The sequence below is a fragment of the Hyperolius riggenbachi genome, chromosome 1 (genome assembly GCF_040937935.1).
Source record: "Hyperolius riggenbachi isolate aHypRig1 chromosome 1, aHypRig1.pri, whole genome shotgun sequence".
In the NCBI taxonomy this organism is placed as follows: domain Eukaryota; kingdom Metazoa; phylum Chordata; class Amphibia; order Anura; family Hyperoliidae; genus Hyperolius; species Hyperolius riggenbachi.
Genome location: NC_090646.1, coordinates 628,490,147 through 628,503,414, shown reverse-complemented (window position 1 = coordinate 628,503,414; position 13,268 = coordinate 628,490,147).

Here is a 13,268-nt window from a genome sequence, read left to right as displayed (position 1 = left end):
TATCCAGTGGGAGGGACGGCGGTGCAGCTGTTTGCGGCGTGGGCAACACCCGCGCCGTAGCAGGTGAGGAATCGCTGCCAGGCTCCACAAGGTTCACCCAGTGCGCGGTAAGGGAGATGTATCGACCCTGGCCGAACGCACTCGTCCAGGTGTCAGTGGTGAGGTGAACCTTGCAGGCAACGGCATTCTTCAAACTTCGGGTTATTTTGCTGACCACGTGCACATGCAACTCAGGCACTGCAGAGCGCGCAAAGTGGTAGCGGCTGGGAACCACGTAACGTGGGATGGCCACTGACATCATGCCCTTGAAGCTGTTTGTCTCCACCACTCGATATGGCAGCATTTCGCAGGCCAGAAGCTTGGCTATGCTGGCTGTTACTGCCACGGCCCGGGGGTCATTTGCTGGCAATTTCCTCTTGCGCTCAAACATCTCCGACACAGACAACTGAACCGTAGCGCTGCACACGGAAGGGCTGTTGGTTGTTGTGTTTGATGAACACTGGGAGACCTCAAGAGCACTACTCCGGAAAGTGACAGTGTCAGCGTCGTCTGATGTTTGTGAATGTTGTGAACCACGCAATGGCTGGGCTACTGCTGCTGCTGAGGCGGGTCTGGTGGTGAGTCTGGTGAACCCAAGGGAGGCAGTGTTGCTGGTACCCTGTCCTGCCGCGTTTGCCCACAGAGTGGGATGTTTGGATAGCATGTGGCGGCTCATGCTGGTGGTGGAGAGGTTGTTAATACTTTTCCCCCTGCTCAGGCGGGTCTTGCACACCTTGCAAATCGCCATGGTAACATCCTCAGTGCAGTCTTCAAAGAAAGCCCAGAGTTTGGAGCACCTGCCTTGCTGGCGATTTCTGTTTGCTCCTGTTTTGCCTCTCACTTGAACTTCCACGCTTGTGGTGCCTGAAATTGCGCGCCGCCTACCTTGTGGCACAAGGCGAACTCGTGCAGCAGTGGGTTCTTCAACAGACTCATCTGTGCTGCTGCTACGACGGCGATGTTCTCGTTCACAAACAAAATCTGGGTCTCTGTCCACATTGTCCATACCCTCCTCTTCCATCTCCTGAAACTCGTCATATGTCATTGTGGGGGGCTGCCGCCGTGGAGTAGAGCTCCCCAGAACAACCTCTGCGCAGCTCATTCCAACGTCGTCTTCCAGATCTTGTCAGCCAACCTCCTGCAATTGCAACCCCTCCTGCCCAACTTGCTCTGGGATTTGGGTTTCCGAGTCCTCCTCGGACTCGCCTTGTATTTCAGTGTGCGGTGCATTTCCCACAGTTAATGGTTGTGAATCCGGGCACAACATTTCTGGCTGTTCCTCCATTGACCTTTAAAAGGTGGAAGTTTGTTGGGCTGGGAATAGCTCCTGCGAATACCCCATTGTATCCTGAGGTAATTCATCGGACTGGTTATCTGGCAGTTGTGTGCGTGGTGTCGCTGCCGGTTGTGTCAGCTTTGTGCCCACTGGCTCCTTGTAACTGGCTGAGGACTCGGACCTCGTGCGTGATGTGCTGGTGCTGCTTAACCCACTGCTGGACGCTTGAGAGGTCATCCAAGTAATTGTCTGGTCCTGTTCTTTTGGATTTGTGAGGGTTGTTGTCCTGGACAACATGGGCGGTATTGAGTGGGTTTTCTTGGGTGCTCCCCTGTGGCCTGTACGTGAACCGTCAGGGGAAACACCTCTTCCCTTGCCCCTCCCTCTTTCACCGGATTTCTTCCTCATTTCACTTATCCTTAAAGTACACGCTGACTGGCAGCAGTACAGTGGCAGTACAGAAATGCTATACAGTGGCGGGTGAGCGGTGTACCACTATTCCCAGCAGCGACACAGAGTACAATGCTATACAGTGGCGGGTGAGCGGTGTACCACTATTCCCAGCAGCGACACAGAGCACAATGCTATACAGTGGCGGGTGAGCGGTGTACTACTATTCCCAGCAGACACAGAGTGGCAGTAAACAGAATGCTATATAGTGTGGCTGAGCGAGGTACACAGAGTGGCAGTAAACAGAATGCTATATAGTGTGGCTGAGCGAGCGGTGTACTACTGTTCCCAGCAGACACAGAACAGTAAACAGAATGCTATATAGTGTGGCTGAGCGGTGTACCACTATTCCCAGCAGCGACACAGAGCACAATGCTATACAGTGGCGGGTGAGCGGTGTACCACTATTCCCAGCAGCGACACAGAGCACAATGCTATACAGTGGCGGGTGAGCGGTGTACTACTATTCCCAGCAGACACAGAGTGGCAGTAAACAGAATGCTATATAGTGTGGCTGAGCGAGGTACACAGAGTGGCAGTAAACAGAATGCTATATAGTGTGGCTGAGCGAGCGGTGTACTTCTATTCCCAGCAGACACAGAACAGTAAACAGAATGCTATATAGTGTGGCTGAGCGGTGTACCACTATTCCCAGCAGCGACACAGAGCACAATGCTATACAGTGGCGGGTGAGCGGTGTACCACTATTCCCAGCAGCGACACAGAGCACAATGCTATACAGTGGCGGGTGAGCGGTGTACTACTATTCCCAGCAGACACAGAGTGGCAGTAAACAGAATGCTATATAGTGTGGCTGAGCGAGGTACACAGAGTGGCAGTAAACAGAATGCTATATAGTGTGGCTGAGCGAGCGGTGTACTACTATTCCCAGCAGACACAGAACAGTAAACAGAATGCTATATAGTGTGGCTGAGCGGTGTACCACTATTCCCAGCAGCGACACAGAGCACAATGCTATACAGTGGCGGGTGAGCGGTTTACCACTATTCCCAGCAGCGACACAGAGCACAATGCTATACAGTGGCGGGTGAGCGGTGTACCACTATTCCCAGCAGCGACACAGAGCACAATGCTATACAGTGGCGGGTGAGTGGTGTACTACTATTCCCAGCAGACACAGAGTGGCAGTAAACAGAATGCTATATAGTGTGGCTGAGCGAGGTACACAGAGTGGCAGTAAACAGAATGCTATATAGTGTGGCTGAGCGAGCGGTGTACTACTATTCCCAGCAGACACAGAACAGTAAACAGAATGCTATATAGTGTGGCTGAGCGAGGTACACAGAGTGGCAGTAAACAGAATGCTATATAGTGTGGCTGAGCGAGCGGTGTACTACTATTCCCAGCAGACACAGAACAGTAAACAGAATGCTATATAGTGTGGCTGAGCGAGGTACACAGAGTGGCAGTAAACAGAATGCTATATAGTGTGGCTGAGCGAGCGGTGTACTACTATTCCCAGCAGACACAGAACAGTAAACAGAATGCTATATAGTGTGGCTGAGCGAGGTACACAGAGTGGCAGTAAACAGAATGCTATATAGTGTGGCTGAGCGAGCGGTGTACTACTATTCCCAGCAGACACAGAACAGTAAACAGAATGCTATATAGTGTGGCTGAGCGAGGTACACAGAGTGGCAGTAAACAGAATGCTGAGCGAGCGGTGTACTACTATTCCCAGCAGCGACACAATGACTGGGGGGACCCTGGCTAGCGTGGCTGGAGCGCGAACTACCCTGCCTGCCTACCCAAAGCTAAACCCACAGACAAATGGCGGAAATATGATGTGGTTCGGGTATTTATTTACCCGAACCACGTGACAGTTCGGCCAATCAGAGCGCGTTCGGGTCCGAACCACGTGACCCGTTCGGCCAATCACAGCGCTAGCCGAACGTTCGGGGAACGTTCGGCCATGCGCTCTTAGTTCGGCCATGTGGCCGAACGGTTTGGCCGAACACCATCAGGTGTTCGGCCGAACTCGAACATCACCCGAACAGGGTGATGTTCTGCAGAACCCGAACAGTGGCGAACACTGTTCGCCCAACACTACTCTCACACAGTGCTTGGAAAGTTGGTTTTAGTGGTTTATCATGTGATTATTATCAGTGTTGCGAATATTTGCCAAAATTATTTTCGCATTGTTAACGAAAACACACAAAAAGTTATTTTTACTGCAAAAACGGAAAAAATATTTTTGTGAAAATTAATGCGAAACGAATATCAGCATTTTCGCTCATCACTGATTATTATACATGCAGTGTTAGGGAGAAGGAGGGGAGGTTCAGTGTGAATTTCCACCAGGGCCACCACTGCTTTTGATTCAGACTTCTTGCACAGTTGTGCGCTGCGTGGCCCCGCGTTACTCTTCTGTGACGCTTCCCTGCTGCAAGGGCCATGCAAGTCTATGAAGCCATGCACGTCTATGGACCTATGCAAGTCTATGGAGCCAGGCAAGTCTATGGAGCCAGGCAAGTCTATGGAGCCATGCAAGTCTATGGAGCCATGCAAGTCTATGGAGCCATGCAAGTCTATGGAGCCAGGCAAGTCTATGGAGCCATGCAAGTCTATGGAGCCATGCAAGTCTATGGAGCCATGCAAGTCTATTGAGCCATGCAAGTCTATGGAGCCAGGCAAGTCTATGGAGCCAGGCAAGTCTATGGAGCCAGGCAAGTCTATGGAGCCAGGCAAGTCTATGGAGCCAGGCAAGTCTATGAAGCCATGCAAGTCTATGAAGCCATGCAAATCTATGGAGCCATGCAAGTCTATTAACTGAGCAACCGGCCTCAATAAAAACAATACATTTAAAACACATCTGTTCAATGACAACTGAAGGTATAGGGAGGCTGCCATATTTATTTCCTTTTAATCAATACCAGTTGCCTGGTAGCCCTGCTGATCTTATCAGCTCTAGCAATGCCAGGAACACCTGATCTGCTGCATGCTTGTTCAGGGCCTATGGCTAAAAGTATTAGAGGCAGAGGATCAGCAGGACTGCCAGGCAACTAGTATTGCTTAAAAGTAAATAAATATGGCAGCCTCCGTATCCCTCTCACTTCAGGTGTCCTTTAAAAACTAGGGAATTTCTTTATCTGACAGACGGATTAATCTCTTTTTTATTCCACTGTGTACCGTTCTTTCTTAAGGGAAAAATGTATATGTTATTGTGAAACAAAGGACAGACACTGACAATGAAGCCCCTCTTTGTTCAGAACGGATCAGCAGCGTGTTAGCCCGGCTTCCAGGGAACTGCAGGTAAAATCCAGGAGTTAGAACTGCAATTACAAAGTGTTGGATGTCTTGCCAGATTTCCGTTCTGGGAATTCCTACAGGCCGGGGAGTTTTACCTTCATAGCGACTTGCATGCAGTGCTTGTTCTACTCCGGCTGCTACACTGGGGTAAGCATTTCATTTACTAAGCTCTGCCTGAGCTGGAGAACAATACAGAACCCTGGCAAACCTGGACCAGGTGTGTTTCCAACTGTCCTCCATAAAAGAGCACCAGGGCCGTCTCTAGACTTTTTTCTACCTGAGGCAAACTTGAGGATGCATCAGACATAGACTGATGTATATCCCTAGTTATATAAGAGGCAGCGGATGCATCCAATGAATTAATGGAGATCAGCTGACCATAACAGAAATCCATTAGCCTATAACATTAGCGACCCAATCATTAACCTTAAGTGATAGAGAAATGTGAAGAGTTACAAACTGCAAGAAGTTGTTTCACTTAGACAGCCATCTATATAATTAACCACATGTCAGGGCTCCGATTTTTATAGCAGCACTTGTCCCCTGTAGTGGACCCGAGCATTAGAGGAAACAGCACCAGTGGACTCAAATGGTGGTGGCAGCAGTGTACCAGATGGATGGTAGCAGCAGTAGACTTGATGGGTGGTGGCAGCAGTCAGTGGACCAGACAGGTGGCGGCAGCAGTGGACCAGATGGATAGCAGGCAGCAGCAGACTAGATGGGTGGTGGCAGCAGTGGACCAGACAGGTGCGGGAGCAGTGGACCAGATGGATGGCAGAAGCAGTAGACTAGATGGGTGGTGGCAGCAGTGGACCAGACGGGTGGCGGCAGCAGTAGACCAGATGGGTGGTGGCAGCAGTAGACCAGTTGGGTGGTGGCAGCAGCAGACCAGTTAGGTGGTGGCAGCAGTGATCAGACCGGTGGTGGCAGCAGTGTACCAGATGGGTGGTGGCAGCAGTAGACCGGACGGGTGGCAGCAGCAGAGGACCAGATGGGTGGTGGCAGCAGTGGGCCAGACGGGTGGCAGCAGCAGTGCACCAGACGGGTGGTGGCAGCAGTGGACCAGATGGGTGGCGGCAGCAGTGAACTGATGGGTGATGGCAGCAGTGGACCAGATGGGTGACGGCAGCAGTGGACCAGATGTGTGACGGCAGCAGTGGACCAGACGGGTGGCGGCAGCAGTAGACCAGTTGGGTGGCAGCACACATGTACCAGATGGGTGGCGACAACAGTAGACCAGATGGGTAGATGCAGCATTGGGCTAAATGGGTGGCAGCAGCAGCAGACCAGTTGGGTGGTGGCAGCAGTGAACAGACAGGTGGTGGCAGCAGTGTACCAGACGGGTGGCGGCAGCAGTAGACCGGACAGGTGGCGGCAGCAGTGGACCAGATGGGTGGTGGCAGCAGTGGACTTGATGCACAACAGTGCATATGTGAATGAGATGACGGACACTGCAATGGACCACTGCATATCCTGAGCACAGTGTGAATCCAGCCCAAGAAGAGGTTGGTAACATGTGATATTATATTAATATGATGTGGATATATCTAGTGTTTTCAGTACTTTCAGTCTAGAGTTTATTTATGAAAGCCAGTGTTGTTATTGCTATTGAGTGTTATAAAACAACACCTATGAGTGGTGAAGTGCTAGCAAACAGAGCCGGGACAAGGTCCTCCAGCACCCAAGGCTGAGACACCAAAGTGCGCCCCTCTATCCCTGCCACCCCACCTTATACACACTGATTGCTATTAGACTAAGAGGCGCCACAGGGCCCACAACCTCCCCAACACCTTAATATCTAGTTATCTAGCTTGCAGTCACTGCCATGTATCCCCTTTTCTTATTTCTTTCTGCTTCAAACACAATTAGGAATGACAGCTGAATGAATTCTGCGCCCCCTCCTACACTGCGCCCTGAGGCTGGAGCCTCTCCAGCCTATGCCTCGGCCCGGCCCTGCTAGCAAACACCTACATGGAGATGCTCCATTACCCTGCATACTTTCACAGCAATCACAGTGATCTCTCCCCATTGCGGGGTTTGTAAACAGATCATAATACTCGCTTCAACCTCCCACCGATGCTTTTATTATGTCTTAGACCTTTAGATAGACTTCACTACCTGAGCCTTTTATCTTTTTCTCAGTAAAGACCTTTCTGATGTATTTGTAATGGATAAGGTGGTTAGTTCTATCCCACTCCCAGGCTCATTTTCTTACATTGAATCTTAAAGTGGACCTAAACACTTGCACAGGACAGAAGGAAAACAGAGAAATGTACCCTGTATGCTTGAGGAGATGCGTACAGGGAATGCAGTACACTAAAGGAGACGCGGTCACATTAGCAAATATTATTATAGTATGTATTCTTGTCATTAAAGCGGGATTGTCACCATAAAAATCAAATTTTAACAGCAACTGGTCTGAGTGTATTAAGTGATAAAGATGCTAATCCTGCATTCAAAACTTTCAGAACTTTTTTTGCTGTTATGGTTTGGAGTTATCACATACTATAGGAGCACTGGCCCTTTAATAGTCAGTGCCAAACAGTTCCATGCTGGAGGTTCTTTTTATCTATAATATATTCCTCCTCTTCCATTTATTTCCCTGACTAGCTCCCTATCTGAAACACGATCCTCTGCTCACTTGTGTTTACAAGCAAGGTTGAGGTGACTCAGTGATTGGAGGAGAAGAAAAAAAGTTAAGGGCAGAAATGACATCAGTATTTAGCCTCAAACTGTGGGCAAAAGACATGGTTCCCACCAGGAACAGAATTCTCTTCATTTACTATATAAAATTCACTGAAATCAAAGCGCGGACAGTTGTGAAGAAACGCGGAAAAGCCGCCGTCTCTCAAGGTGAGGCGGCTGTTTCCGCGTCCAGCATGGCGTCACAACGCTGAAAAACTGCCGCATGCCACATAGGCAGAGCGGCGGAATCCGCATTGGGAGCGGCGGAATCCGCATTGGGAGCGGCGGAATCCGCATTGGAACTGGATACATTGCAAGACAGTACTGGTGTGGCTGGGACTGATAGTCCACCAAGATTCAGAGTGACACGCGCGCGCGCACAGAGGCAGAGCTTATATAACAGCCAGAAGTGAGTCAGCTGACCAGGCTGGTCAGCTGACATTTTCCACAACTCTCATTGGTCCAGCAATTAGGGAGGGGCCTGGAGAGTGTTCTGGTATATATACTGCTGGCTGTTCAGTTGCTGGTTGTCTGTCGTTGCAAACACATACGTGGGAGCACTCAGACCCGTAGTCAGATCCTTTAGTGTGCCGGGACCAGCTGGAGCTGTAATCCTACACGTAGCTAGTTTCTGTTGATAGTTTAAAGTACTAGTTTGATTGTGATTATCTGTTATGACTCTTTGCCTGCCTGACCATCCTCTTGTATTCTGATCTTGTACCTTGCCATTCTGATACTCTGTTGCCGAACCCCGGCTCGTCCTAAGACTCTGCTTCTGCCTCTTGATCTTGTACCTCGATATTTCTGATACCCTGTTGCCGAACCCTGCCTGTACCTAGACTCTGCCTCTGCCTTCTGAATGTGTACTTTATCTGTCCGTGTGTTACGACCTGGCTTGTCTGACCTCGAGAACCGACCTCACGATTGGAGGCGGTCCCCCGTCCTGTTAGCGACACTTCCTCCTGAGTGTCACTTTCAGACTAACCTTCCTACTCGCAGCCTGACTCCTCCCGCCTTGGAGAGTTCAGGTCTTCGGAAAGAAGCCGTGCAGTACTCCTCACTGCACTGAGGCTCAGTCCTCTAAGTGTTACTGTTACACCAATCACTACACTCTACTCAGGTGGACAGAGGTTAGCTGGTATATCGGATTATCGGTGATACTGCAGATCACTTATAATCTGGTACACATCTGTATTCCCAGTGATACTGCAGATCACCGGTAATCAGATCCTCTTTGTGCTCCACCGTTCGTTACAGAACGACAGACCAAAAAACAGATGGACGCACGCGCTGACCCTCTGAATGCGCTTGCCACTTCGGTGGATAACATCCATCAAGCACTGGGCCAGCACAAAGCATTAATTGATGCCCTATCAGGCTCTGTGCAGACCCTCCAGACGTCAGTTGATTCGGTGCGATCCCCTCCTAGTGATGACATACGAATGTCCGTACCTGATACATTTTCCGGCCACAAGTCTGACTTTCGGAATTTTAAGAGTAGAGTGTTATCATATTTCGAGTTGAGACCCCGATCCTCGGGAACTGAGACCCAACGGGTCACATTTATTAAGACCTTGTTAACTGGTGACTCTCAGACCTGGGCGTACAATTTGCCTGCCGGTGACTTAGCCCTTACCTCGGTAGAGGAATTTTTTAAAGCCATGGCAGTAATTTACGACGACCCTGACCTTGCTGCGACCTCTGAGCGGAAGCTTAAGCTTTTACGGCAAGGCAGGGGTCCAGTCGAGGATTACGCGGCCGAATTTCGGAGGTGGTCAGTTACGGCCAGGTTTGGCACTTATGCCCTGTTAGATTACTTCCTGTCTGGGTTGTCAGATGAGGTCTCTGACCTAATGTTAAGCCAACCCGAACCCAAGACAGTCGACGAGGCCATCTCATCGGCCATTCGAATCGACCGTAGGCTACGCCATCAGAGACAAACTAGGGGCAGTCACCGTTTTAGGTCGACCTCTTACGCAGTGCCTCCGCTGCACCCCTAGTAACCCCGTCTCCTTCTGTCTCATCGCCTCCGGTCTTGCCTCCACCTGAGCCGATGCAGATCGGTCGGTCTAAGCTGACCCAAGTGGAGAGAAGACGGAGAATGTCGGAACAACTATGCTTATACTGTGGTGAAGGGGGGCATAGGGTACGTGACTGTCCCATTAAGCCAAATAAAAATAAGCCGGGAAACGCTACCGCCTAGGAGTGATAAGGGGTGACACCCTAGGCACCCAGCTCACACCCCTGAAAGAAAAACGATTGCTCCTCCCCTGTACGATTACATGGGGGGACAAATCTGAAGCCACGGAGGCCTTTATTGATTCAGGCTCCGCGGCTAATTTCATGAGATCCGAATTTGCAGAGAAGTTGGACATTCCTCTCACCTCAGTAAAACCACCTATCCAGGTTACTGCTGTGGACGACTCCCCGTTACAAAGGGACCGTCCGCTGTCTCAGACACCAGAGGTGGAAGTCATTACTGGGGTACTGCATAGGGAGAGTTTACGTTTTTTTGTGTTACATATGACCACCTCCACCATTGTCCTAGGTATGCCCTGGCTGCAGCTTCATTCGCCACAGATTAATTGGGCTACAGGACAATTAACCAGTTGGTCAGACTTCTGTTTCCAACAGTGCCTAGGGAAAGTGATCTTAGGTCAGACCAAGGTTCATGTGGAGGGTGTTCCCGAGCAATACTCCGAATTCTCGGATGTATTCTGTCCCAAGGCTGCTGATAGGTTACCTCCTCATCGCCCTTTCGATTGCCCCATCGATCTCCGTGCCGGTTGTATGCCCCCTAGAGGTCACCTGTATAATTTGTCTGGACCAGAGAAAGTGGCTATGCAGGAGTACATCCGTGACAATCTGGCCAAGGGGTTCATTCGCCCCTCCCGGTCGCCTGCGGTGGCCGGTTTCTTTTTTGTTAAGAAAAAAGACGGAGGTCTTCGACCTTGCATCGATTATCGGGGCCTAAATAAAATCACAGTGAAGAATCGTTATCCGTTGCCATTAATAGATGATTTATTCACGCAGGTCACAGACGCTAAGATCTTTTCAAAATTAGACCTGAGGGGTGCATACAACCTGATCCGCATTAGAAAGGGTGATGAATGGAAGACGGCCTTCAACACACCCGACGGGCATTACGAGTACTTAGTGATGCCCTTCGGGTTGTGCAATGCACCAGCCGTCTTCCAGGAATTAATCAACGAGGTATTCAGGGAGGTGTTGGGTAGATTTGTGCTTGTATACCTTGACGATATACTGATCTACTCCAACAACCTCTCCGAGCACAGGGTCCATGTCAAATTTGTGCTAAACAAACTGAGACAAAATCTGTTGTACGCCAAGTTGGAAAAGTGTATTTTTGAGGTTACATCTGTCGCCTTTCTGGGGTACATAATCTCCACCTCGGGCCTGTCTATGGACCCTGCCAAGGTATCCGCTGTTCTGGAGTGGCCTCAGCCGGTGGGGTTAAAGGCTTTGCAACGTTTTTTGGGCTTTGCAAACTATTATAGAAGGTTCATAAAGGGGTACTCCACAGTTATTGCACCTCTCACCAGTCTCACAAAGAAAGGGGCAGATACTACTCACTGGTCTCCTGAGGCCCTACAGGCATTTTCGACTTTGAAGGAGCTGTTCTGCACAGCACCCATACTAAGACACGTAGACACTTCCTTAGCTTTTATTGTTGAGGTAGACGCCTCAGAAGTCGGGGTGGGGGCTGTGCTGTCTCAACGTTCAGGCTTACAGGGTAGATTGCACCCGTGTGCCTATTTTTCTCTGAGATTCTCTCCAGCAGAGAGAAACTACGATATAGGCAACAGGGAGCTCTTATCCATTAAACTAGCCTTTGAAGAATGGCGTCATTGGTTAGAAGGAGCAGAGCATACAATCACGGTTTATACCGACCACAAGAATCTGGAATACATCGAGGGGGCTAAGAGGTTAAGCCCTCGTCAGGCTCGATGGTCCCTGTTTTTTTCAAGGTTCACATTCGTGATTACGTACACCCCTGGCAGTAAGAATACTAAGGCAGATGCGCTATCCAGGTGCTTTGAGCCAGAGACAGCACAGTCCTCCGTCCCTGAGACGATTGTTCTGCGAAAATTGGTGCTGGCTGCAACGGATACTTGGGAAGACTGGAAGGAGACGTTGAGCCCCTTCCAGCAGGACATCCCGGAAGGGAAGCCTGAAGGGATCATGTTCATTCCCTTGCCCTTTTGTCTCCAGATCCTAGAAATGTTCCACGCACATAAAAATGCTGGACATCCCGGCGTCGCCAGAACACAAGATCTTGTAGCCAGGTGTGCCTGGTGGCCCTCCCTGTCAGTTGATTGCAGGGAATTTGTTAGGGAGTGTGCAATATGTGCTAAGAGTAAACCCTCCCGGCTGGCACCTGTTGGTACCTTACAGCCTTTGCCCGCCCCGAGTGAGCTATGGACCCATTTGTCCATGGATTTCGTGGGTGAACTCCCCAGGTCTGAAGGCATGTCGGTCATTTGGGTGGTAGTCGACCGCTTCAGCAAGATGGCCCATTTTGTGCCCTTGAAAGGACTCCCCTCGGCCCAGGAATTGGCCGACCTATTCATCATCCACATTTTTCGGCTGCATGGAATTCCGGAAAACATAGTGTCTGATAGGGGAGTCCAATTTATCTCCAAATTCTGGAGGGCATTTTGCCACCAAATGGGCATGAAGCTGTCTTTCTCGTCAGGCTACCACCCACAGACCAATGGGCAGACTGAACGGATTAATCAGTCTTTGGAGCAGTTCTTAAGATGTTATGTTGCGGAGGCACAGAATGACTGGATAAAATTTCTGGCCTTCGCAGAGTTCGCCCAGAACAATTTGAAAAATTCGTCGTCTGGTTTTTCTCCGTTCCAGATTGTTACTGGAAGGTCGCCCAAATTTTCCCCCTTGCCAGTTGCCTCTTCTCCGTTTCCAACCCTGGAAGCCTGGCAGAGGGCATTTAAAGGCATCTGGGGGACGGTGAAGAGTAATCTGGAAAGAGCATTCCAGAGTCAAAAGGGTCAGGCTGACAAGAGACACTCGTTGGAGTGGAAGTTCCAGCCAGGAGACTTGGTCTGGGTGTCCACACGTCACTTGACCCTGAGACAGCCCTCAGATAAATTGGGCCCCAGGTTTGTGGGTCCATTTTCGGTAGCTAAGAAGATCAATAACGTTACTTATTCCATTGATCTTCCCACCAGCATGCGTGGGGTAAGGTCCTTCCACGTATCCCTCCTTAAGCCAGCAGTCCATGTGGGTCCCACTCCTCCTCCTCCTGTGTTGGTAGATGACCAATCTGAGTACGAGGTAGAAAGGATTTTAGATTCACGCATTGTACAAAACTCGGTACAATATCTCGTACATTGGAAAGGGTACGGCATTGAGGAGAGACAATGGGTACCGGGGAATCGCATGCATGCGGACGAAATAAGGAAGGAGTTTCACGCCTTACATCCCGAGAAACCTGGTAGGAGTTGTCCGGAGTCCACTCCTCGGGAGGGGGGTACTGTGAAGAAACGCGGAAAAGCCGCCGTCT